The 8865-nt window shown below is 43.6% G+C and overlaps 1 non-coding gene across 1 annotated transcript; it reads left to right on the top strand.

Moving 5' to 3' along the window:
* Nucleotides 1-454: 454 nt before the first annotated feature.
* LOC130842572 (U6 spliceosomal RNA) lies at nucleotides 455-558 on the top strand. The gene has a single exon (XR_009050473.1). It is a non-coding gene; the product is annotated as a U6 spliceosomal RNA (small nuclear RNA).
* Nucleotides 559-8865: the final 8307 nt, after the last annotated feature.

The following is an 8865-nucleotide window of genomic DNA, read 5'->3' as shown; positions in this document are numbered from 1 at the left end:
GTGTTCTCCTCACTTGCTGTAAGTAATAAATCCTTCCTTCTCCCCATCTTTGGCTCAGTTGTGTCATCTGGCTTGGCACCCACCAAGAGGGGAACCCAGTTTTCAGGTAACAGTTCTATATCATTGCTGTATTAATGTGTAATTACTGATGGTATATGATGTGGAGCATAGTTGTGTGTACTATATGGATATCTTTTTGGCCAGGTGTCTGTTTAGTTCTTTACCTAATTTTAATGGGGTTGTTGGTGTTAGCGGTCTTTGTGTATTTGAGACAAATCCTTTAATAGATATGTGTTTGCAAATATTTTTCTCCCAGTTTGTGACTTATCTCTTGATTTTCTGAATAAGGTCTTTGACAGAGTAGAAATTTTTAATTTTATAAAGTTCACAATATTACTTATTTTTCTTTGTGGATTGCCCTTTCTGTGTTGTGTGTTAAAACTCAGTGCTCATGGTGCTTGCTTCCGGAGCACATATGCTAAAATTGGAACGATACAGAGAAGATAAGCATGGCTCCTGTGCAGGGATGACACAAATTCATGAAGGTTCCATATTTTTGAAATATTGTAACAAATTCAATAAAGACTTAAAAAATGATCCACGTCAAAAAATCTTAAAAAACATCAAGAAATGTGACTGTATGAAAAGAACCCAAAACTCAGTGCTCGTGATCTCTGTGACCAAACCCAAGCTCATGTGTTTTTCTTTCTGTTTTCTCCTATGATTTTGAATCATTTTGCATTTAAAATTTGTCAATGAATAATTTTTGAGTGAATTTGGTGTCCATCGTAAACTTTGCGTCTGCATTCGTTTCACACCAAATGGTCTTCTATGAATTGTTCGTTATCTCTTTTTGGAGGAGTTATGGGATATAGACTCCACGTCAGTTTGAATTTCCGCAGGTTAATGGGTGCAGCAGTTCTGCGAGGGGGAGCGCTGTCTCGTCACCTGTGAGGGAGGCGCCGCCTGCACTTCGCGCACTGACCACAGGGGGCAGAGCCCGCGACTCTGACCCACAGAGCGTGCGCGTTCCGCAAGGCCTGGGCTCTGAGCACAGGTGAGAGGAGCTGTGTCTCCGCAGGCGCCGCCCGGGCTTTGGCTGTGACGCCTGGGTCAGCGTCTCTGCGGACAGGAGCTCAGTCTCCTTAGGACTCGCTGGGGTTTTGGCTTCAGGATAACACGGGGCCATGTCCGTGCTGACGGGGGTTGGGTTTCCTGAGGATGCAGGCACTGCTGGGAGGAAAAGGTGAGGAGAAGCTTCCTGTGGGCGACTCAAGGCTGGGGGGATCCTCTGTTTACAAGCCTCATTTCACTGGCTCCTCTCCACAGTGCTATTATCAGTCCCATGTCACAGGTGAGATGCTCAATAACTTGCCCCAGGTTATACAGCCATCAGGTGCCAGAGCCTGTTCTTTGTGACGCTAGGGCTCGAGGTCTGGACCACTGTGGTGGCACAGGTGGCATCTGGAGGGCGGGAGGGGAAGGGGGAGAGGGCGGGCTGAGCCGTGTAGGGACCACGCGTGTGGGGAACAGCAGCTCTTCCTGCAGCCGCCCTCCTGCGTGTCCGATGCCAACTCAGAGCTCCACACCTCCCCCCCCCCCCCAGCCTCCCTGGCAAGTGTTTGCCTCCCCCCAGGCTTGCTGTTGGGGAGGCCCGCTCCCCCCGCGCTGCTGGGCTGCCCCTGGCAGCTCCTGCACCACCTTCCAGACCTGGAGACGCACAGGGAGCTGAGTGTGGTCTGTGCCTTCAAAGGGCCTCTGGGCTAGAGGGTGGGGTAGAGGGGTGGGGTAGAGAGGTAGGGGTGATGAGGGAGGGAAATTGAGGTGCGGTGCATGCAGGGTGGAGGTGAAATGGGTGAAGCGGCTGTTGATGGGGTGTGGGGCGAGTTGAGAGAAAGGGAGGAGCTTGACTGGGATGAGGAGGTGGATGGTGATGCCACTGGTTGAAATCAGGAAGAGAACACTTTATAGACGCTGGTACAGTATTTTTATGTCATATACTCATTAGGTATTATTTATTTTATGGAATTGTTTTTCTGAAAACAAAAAACCACCCAATTCCTTTATGTGATAGGAAGATATAACTATATATAACTTTCCAGAATACATAGAGCAGAAATATTATTTGGCTCATAAATTCATGTCACCATCCTGCCTGTTTCTGTGTATTACTTTTCCTCCCTCCCCATCATTCTGTTCTTCTCACTAGGGTAAGAAAACACACGTCTTGCTCTGTGTATGATTGGCTTGGCAGGTTCTTCTTGAGTTCTTTGGACCCCAGGTGGAGGGTCACACTTATTTCTCACTGGCGATATCCAACGAGCACAGTAATATGAAACCTCATCATTGGCAAAGCATTTCACTTGCACTCTTGTTGGAGCTGCCCTATTAGGTAGACCCAGCTGGGTTGTATCTTGGTTAAGTCACAGGTGAATGAGTTGTCCACTCAGGATGACACAGCGGCTATGCATAGAGCTGGCGATCACTCTGATTTCCTTACCCAACCCCGTGCTCTGCCCACGCCCTGCCTAGTGTTATCCACACATGTGACCATCCGCCTGGTGTGTCCAGGAGGGGTCTGCAGATACAGAGGGCTCTTGCTCCCAGGCATCGCCATTATTGATGGTGGTGGTCATGGGTGTGTGGATCCTGCTTTGCCCCTTGGAGCACACTGATGTCCAACATCATAACAAAGCCGTTGAGTCCACGTTTGGGAGAACGATTAAAATACAAACAGTCTAATGAGTGGGCATATAAACTTCAGGCCCTTTCCTGGCAGGAGAGGGTGGAGGAAGAAAGCCATTGGGATGTGGGGGAGGGAGGTGGCTCACCTCCCAGTTTTGCTTGGGGTCAGCCCACCCAGTCCGTTTAGAAACACATGTCTGCCAGCTGAAGACTCAGGACCTCTCCTGCTGACTCTGCCTCATCTGGCAGGTCTGCTCCTAGCTCAGGATGGGCAGACAGTGGTACAAGATCCTGCTGCATGCTGGTTGGAACCAGCTTCTCTCCCTCTCACCAGGCAGGCCAATGCTCTGCTCGGTTCCCCTGCGTTCTCTTCAGCTGAGCCTCCCCAGTCCAAGGCCTCCAGCATGCACAGGAGGGGAGAGACAGGAGCCTCTGCATGAGGAGAGGGATAATGGGCCCTCCCCAGAACTGGTGCTGCAGTGCTTTCATTTCTTCTGTTACAGTCTTGAAACCATGCTTGTGCTAAGAACTCTGGGAAATACGTGATTATTCTGTTTGTTATTTTGAGAGACTATCACCCTTGGAAATATCTTCCTACAAATTATATTGATTCCACTGCTCCATGAAACAAAATGTATTTTGCCTGCCCTGTGTCCCTGTGCATTGTCAGAGGCACCTCTCCCAGCTTCCCAGACACTTTTCCATCTGTGTCTCACCCCATGACACTGAGGATGCCCGGCAAGGGCCTTGCTTACCTGCCACCTCACCATCCCAGAGGGTGCCAGCCTGGTGCATGTGCACGTGTAGATTTCCACCTGGCAGCACAGATCCTGTCGGGGGATTCATCCTCCAGTTCCCAGTGATGGCTGTCCCCATCCTCAGTCTCTTACCTACGCCTAAGCAGGAAATGCACACCTTCAGATATCCACAGCTGAACTTGTGTGCTTAAGAATCTGCCTGTCCTGGGTGCTTATTTAACTCAATGGCTGAAAGCCAGAGATTTTACGTTCCCAGTAGAAGGAATAATACTGGATGGACTTTTTCTTATTAATATTGGAATAGATTTAGGGTTAGAAGTGAGCATTGGAACAAGTTACAAGCAAATAGTAAATTTGAAAATGATAAAAATAAACCTCACTATCTCAGACGATACCCAGCTTTGTGTGTGTATGCATGTGCATGAGGGAGAGAGAGAGAGAAGGAAAGGAAGAGAGACAAGGTCCTGCTTTTCTCTGCACATATAAGTGAGAGGCCTATCTGGTAACTAAATCCTAAAAATAAAGTTTTATATTAATCTTTACGCCAAAAATGTATAACAGTTTCCCAGTCGTATGAAAGAAGGATTTCTGATGGCTGCAGAGCAAGTAGACGGTCATGCTACAAAATAGGGAATGGGGTGGTTTATTAATTCATTAAACCATTTAACTTTTTGATAACTTATTTATGAAATCTCTAATAGATGCTTATTTAAAGTGCTACTATTTACCTAATGCAACCCAAAATGGTTTAAATCAGACCCCTTTTGAAATCCTCAGATCCACTTAATTGCTGTGTGACTGTAAGCAAGTTGGAGTACCTATAAGTTGCATATGCTAGTTCCTACCTTAAATGAGTTAATATATATAAAGAACTTAGTACGAAGCTTGGCAAAGAGCAGGGGTTAACAGGCTTTTTTATTACTATTTTGAGAAGGAAAAGTTGTTGCCTCAAGTGGAACGCAGCTGGTTGAAATGTTGTCATTTCACCACAAGAGGGCAGTACTTTAATAGAAAAAGCAAGGAAATGCTCTTGGTATTAGAAATTGCAAGAAGTTTTACAATATTGTTTAGCCATTTCATGGGATCAGAGGATAGGGCTGCACTTGGCCTTGGTCATCACTTATTTCATCCTCTCACCCATCTCTGTAAAGTTCTCTGGCATTTTTTAGCCAGATATTGGAAAGTGATCTCTTACCAGTTCTTCCCTGCAAAATAAAGTGTGCTTTTTTTTTTCTTTTAAACCCTCTCTGTCTCTGCAACAAAGATGTTTTTAAGCGTTGTATAACTGTGTATAAAATTTGGAGGACAGGCATGTTTATCCATTATGTGACTTTCTCTGTCTTCCCTGTCTTTCTGTTTTTGCCTGTGTAATTCCTCAGGTCATTCTCATTTCACCTCATTATTATTATTATTATTTTATTGGAATATAGTTGATTTACAGTGTTGTGTTAGTTTCAGGTGTACAGCAAAGTGATTCTGTTATACATATACATATATACACTCTTTAAGATTCTTTTCTCATATGTTATCACACAATGTTCAGTAGAGTTCCCTGTGCTATACAGTAGGCCCTTGTTGGCTATCTATCTTATAAATAGTAAGTAGTGTGTATATGTTAATCCCAAACTCCTGATTTATCCATCCACCCCACCCCATGTTTCCCCTTGGGTAACCATAAGTTTGTTTTCGATATCTGTAAGTTTGTTTCTGTTTTGTAAATAAGGTCATTTGTATCTTTTTTAAAAACTTTTTGTTTTGGGGTATAGTTGTTTTACAATGTTGTGTTAGTTTCTACTCCACATATGAGTGGTATCCTATGATATTTGTCTTTTTCTGACTTATTTCACTTTGTATGATAATCTCTAGGTCCACCCACACTGCTTCAAATGGCATTATTTCATCCTTTTTTCTGGCTTAGTAATATTCCAGTTGAAGAACATGCTATACCTTTCCATTTGTTTCTCTCATCTTTGATTTCTCTCATCAGTGTCTTACAGTTTTCAGAGTACAGGTCTTTTCCCTCCTTAGGTAAGTTTATTCCTAGATATTTTGGTAAATGGGATTATTTCCTTAATTTCTCTTTCTGATCTTTCATTGTTTGTGTATAGGAATGCAAAAGATTTCTGTGTATTAATTTTGTATCCTGCAATGTTACCAAATTCATTGATCAGCTCTAGTAGTTTTCTTGTAGCATCTTTAGGATTGTCTATGTATAGTATCGTGTCAATCTGCAAACAGTGACAGTTTTATCTCTTCTTTTCCAATTTGGATTCCTTTTATTTCTTTTTCTTCTCTAATTGCTGTGGCTAGGACTTCCAAAACTATGTTGAATAAAAATGGTGACAATGGACATCCTTGCCTTGTTCCTCATCTAAGAGGAAATACTTTCAGCTTTTCACCATTGAGAATGATGTTAATTGTGAGTTTTTCGTATATGGCCTTTATTATGTTGAGTTAAGTTCCCTCCATGCCCACTTTCTGCAGAGCTTTAATTATAAATGGGTGTTGAATTTTGTCCAAAGCTTTTTCTGCATCTATTGAGATGATCACTTGATTTTTATTCAGATTGTTAATGTGGTGTATCACATCTATCAATTTGTAGATGCTGAAGAATCTTTGCATCCCTGGGATAAATCCCACTTGATCATGGTGTATGATCCTTTTAATGTATTGTTGGATTTGGTTTGCTAGTATTTTGTTGAGTATTTTTGTGTCTATGTTCATCAGTGATATTGGCCTGTAATTTTCTTTTTTTGCGGTATCTTTGGTTTTGGTAGCAGGGTGATGGTGGCCTCATAGAATAAGCTTGGCAGTATTCCTTCCTCCACAATATTTTGGAAGAGTTTCACAAGGGTAGGTGTTAACTCTTCTCTAAGTGTTTGATGGAATTCACCTGTGAAGCCATCTGGTCCTGGACTTTAGTTTGTTGCAAGCTTTTTAATCACTGTTTCAACTTCAGTACTTGTGATTGATCTGTCCATATTTTCTATTTCTCTCTGGTTCAGCCTTGGAAGGTTGTATCTTTCTAGAAATTTGTCCATTTCTCCTTGGTTGTCTATTTTGTTGGCGTATAGTTGTTTGTAGTAGTCTCATATGGTTCTTTGTATTTCATTGGTGTCAGTTTTAACTTATTTTTCATTCTGCTGTTAACTCCTTGTGTATTTTAAATTTCAGTTATTCTTCAGCTTTGATAATTCTCTTTTATATTTTCTATTTCTTTATTGTGGTTTTCACTGTGTTCATCTATTATTTTCACATGTTCAGTTAGCATTTTATTAGTAATGCTTTAAAGTCTTTTCAGGTAAAATATTTATTACTTTTTTGTTTCCCACCCCCTTAGTGAATTTATCTTTTTCTTTCATCTGAAACATATTCCTCTCTTTTTATATCTTGTTTGACATTCTCTGTTTTTCTCTGTGAGATTATGTGAAACAGTTCCCAATCCCAGTCTTGAAGGCATGTCCATGTGTGGGAGCATCCCTATGAAGTCTGCTTGTCCCCAGTGGCATTGGTGGAAGAGCTAAGTTTAAAGTGAGCATAGACTGTATCTTTCCCTGTGACGTGCTACCGGGCACTGTATTGCTGGCATGTGGGGCTAGGGTCACTGCCCGATCAGGCGTGGTGCCAAGGCCTAAGGGTCCGGAGCAGGATCTTTGAGGCAGCTGGGCCTCCTCCCAATGTGGTGGTGGTGTTCACCATGCCTGGGGATATGGCTGGGACCCGAGGGCTTGGGGCTGCACTTCTAAGCTTGTTCCACTTTTTCCCTGGTGTGCACACATTGGGTAGAGGCAGGGTCAGGGCCTGGAGCCACACTAATAAGCTGGTTCCACTCCTCCCTTTGTGTGGTTGTACGAGCAATGACAGTCTCTACCCTAGCCTGAAGCAGGAAGAGGGCCTAAGCTGGTTCCACAGCTTCCCTAGTGCTTGCACTTCTGTGTGTGCAGAAAGTGCCAGTCTCTGACATGCCTGGAGCAAGGGCCATAGTCCAAGCAACTTCTGCTCCCTCCCAAGTACAGGCATAGATGCTAGTACCTGCAAAGGCTCTCTCTGCTCTGGCTAGATGCAGGGCCAGGGTGTGAGGTGGCTCTACTGCTTCTGTGTTCACTCAGGCCCATTAGAAATGGCAGCCTTTCCTTAGTAGGAAGCAGCTCTGGAGCATGATTTGGTCTAGGGGTTGCTATGGGGTGGTCCTGGCAGGCTGGCCAGAGCACCTGGCAGTTTTCAGTCTGCTGCCTCTGTGCTGTGACTGGAAGCAAGCAAATCTGTGCCCACACTGTTCGCGAGCAGCATCTTGGTTTCTAACAGCCCTTTGCTGAGTCCCACTGGGTTTGTAACCAGCTCAGGGGGCTTGTCTTTCCAGTGTCATACCCCAGGGCTGTGGTGCCCAGTATGTGGCTCACAGTCCTATCTCACCAGTGAGGATTGCCAAGGCTGTGACATTGCCCTTGTCTTCTGGGTCACCTGCTAGGGCTGTGGGTTCTGACTAGTTAGCTTTCCTTTCCATCCTACCAAACTAAGCGGTTCTTTCTTTGTGGCCTTGGTTGTAGAAGAGCCATACTGCTGGACTTCATGTCATTTTCAGTGAGAATCATTCTGTATGTAGCTGTGGGTCTTTAAAATTTATTTATTTTTTATTTTTTAAGTTCTTTATTAGAGTATAATTGCTTTACACTGTTGTGCCAGTTTCTGCTGTACAACAAAGTGAATCAGCTGTATTTATACATATATCCCCATATCCCCTCTCTCCTGTGACTCCTTTCCACCCTCCCTATCTCACCCCTCTAGGTCATCACCCATCATCGAGTTGATCTCCCTGTGTCATGCAGCAGCTTCCCACTAGCTATCTATTTTACATTTGGTATTGTATATATGTCAGTGCTACTCTTTTACTTTGTCCCAGCTTCCCCTTCACCCCACCCACCCTGTGTCCGCAAGTCTGTTCTCTACATCTGCATCTTTATCGTTAGTGTCTTGTAGTTTTCTGCATACAGATCTTTTGCCTCCTTAGGTAGGTTTATTCCTAGGTATCTTATTCTTTTTGTTGCAATGGTAAATGGGACTGTATCCTTAATTTCTCTTTCTGATTTTCATTGTTAGTGTATAGGAATGCAAGAGATTTCTGTGGATTAATTTTGTATCCTGCAACTTTACTAAATTCATTGATTAGCACTAGCAGTTTTCTGGTAGCATCTTTAGGGTTTTCTATATATTTCATGTCATCTGCAAAGAGTGACAATTTTACTTCTTTTTCAATTTGGATTCCTTTTATTTCTTTTTCTTCTCTGATTGCTGTGGCGAAAACTTCCAAAACTATGCTGAATAATAGTGGTGAGAGTGGGCACCCTTGTCTTGTTCCTGTTCTTAGAGGGAATGCTTTCAGTTTTTCTCCATTTAGAATGATGTTGGCTTGTTGGTTTGTCAT

The sequence above is a fragment of the Hippopotamus amphibius genome, chromosome 1, assembly GCF_030028045.1.
Source record: "Hippopotamus amphibius kiboko isolate mHipAmp2 chromosome 1, mHipAmp2.hap2, whole genome shotgun sequence".
NCBI lineage: Eukaryota > Metazoa > Chordata > Mammalia > Artiodactyla > Hippopotamidae > Hippopotamus > Hippopotamus amphibius.
This window is presented reverse-complemented; position numbering and strand designations above follow the sequence as displayed.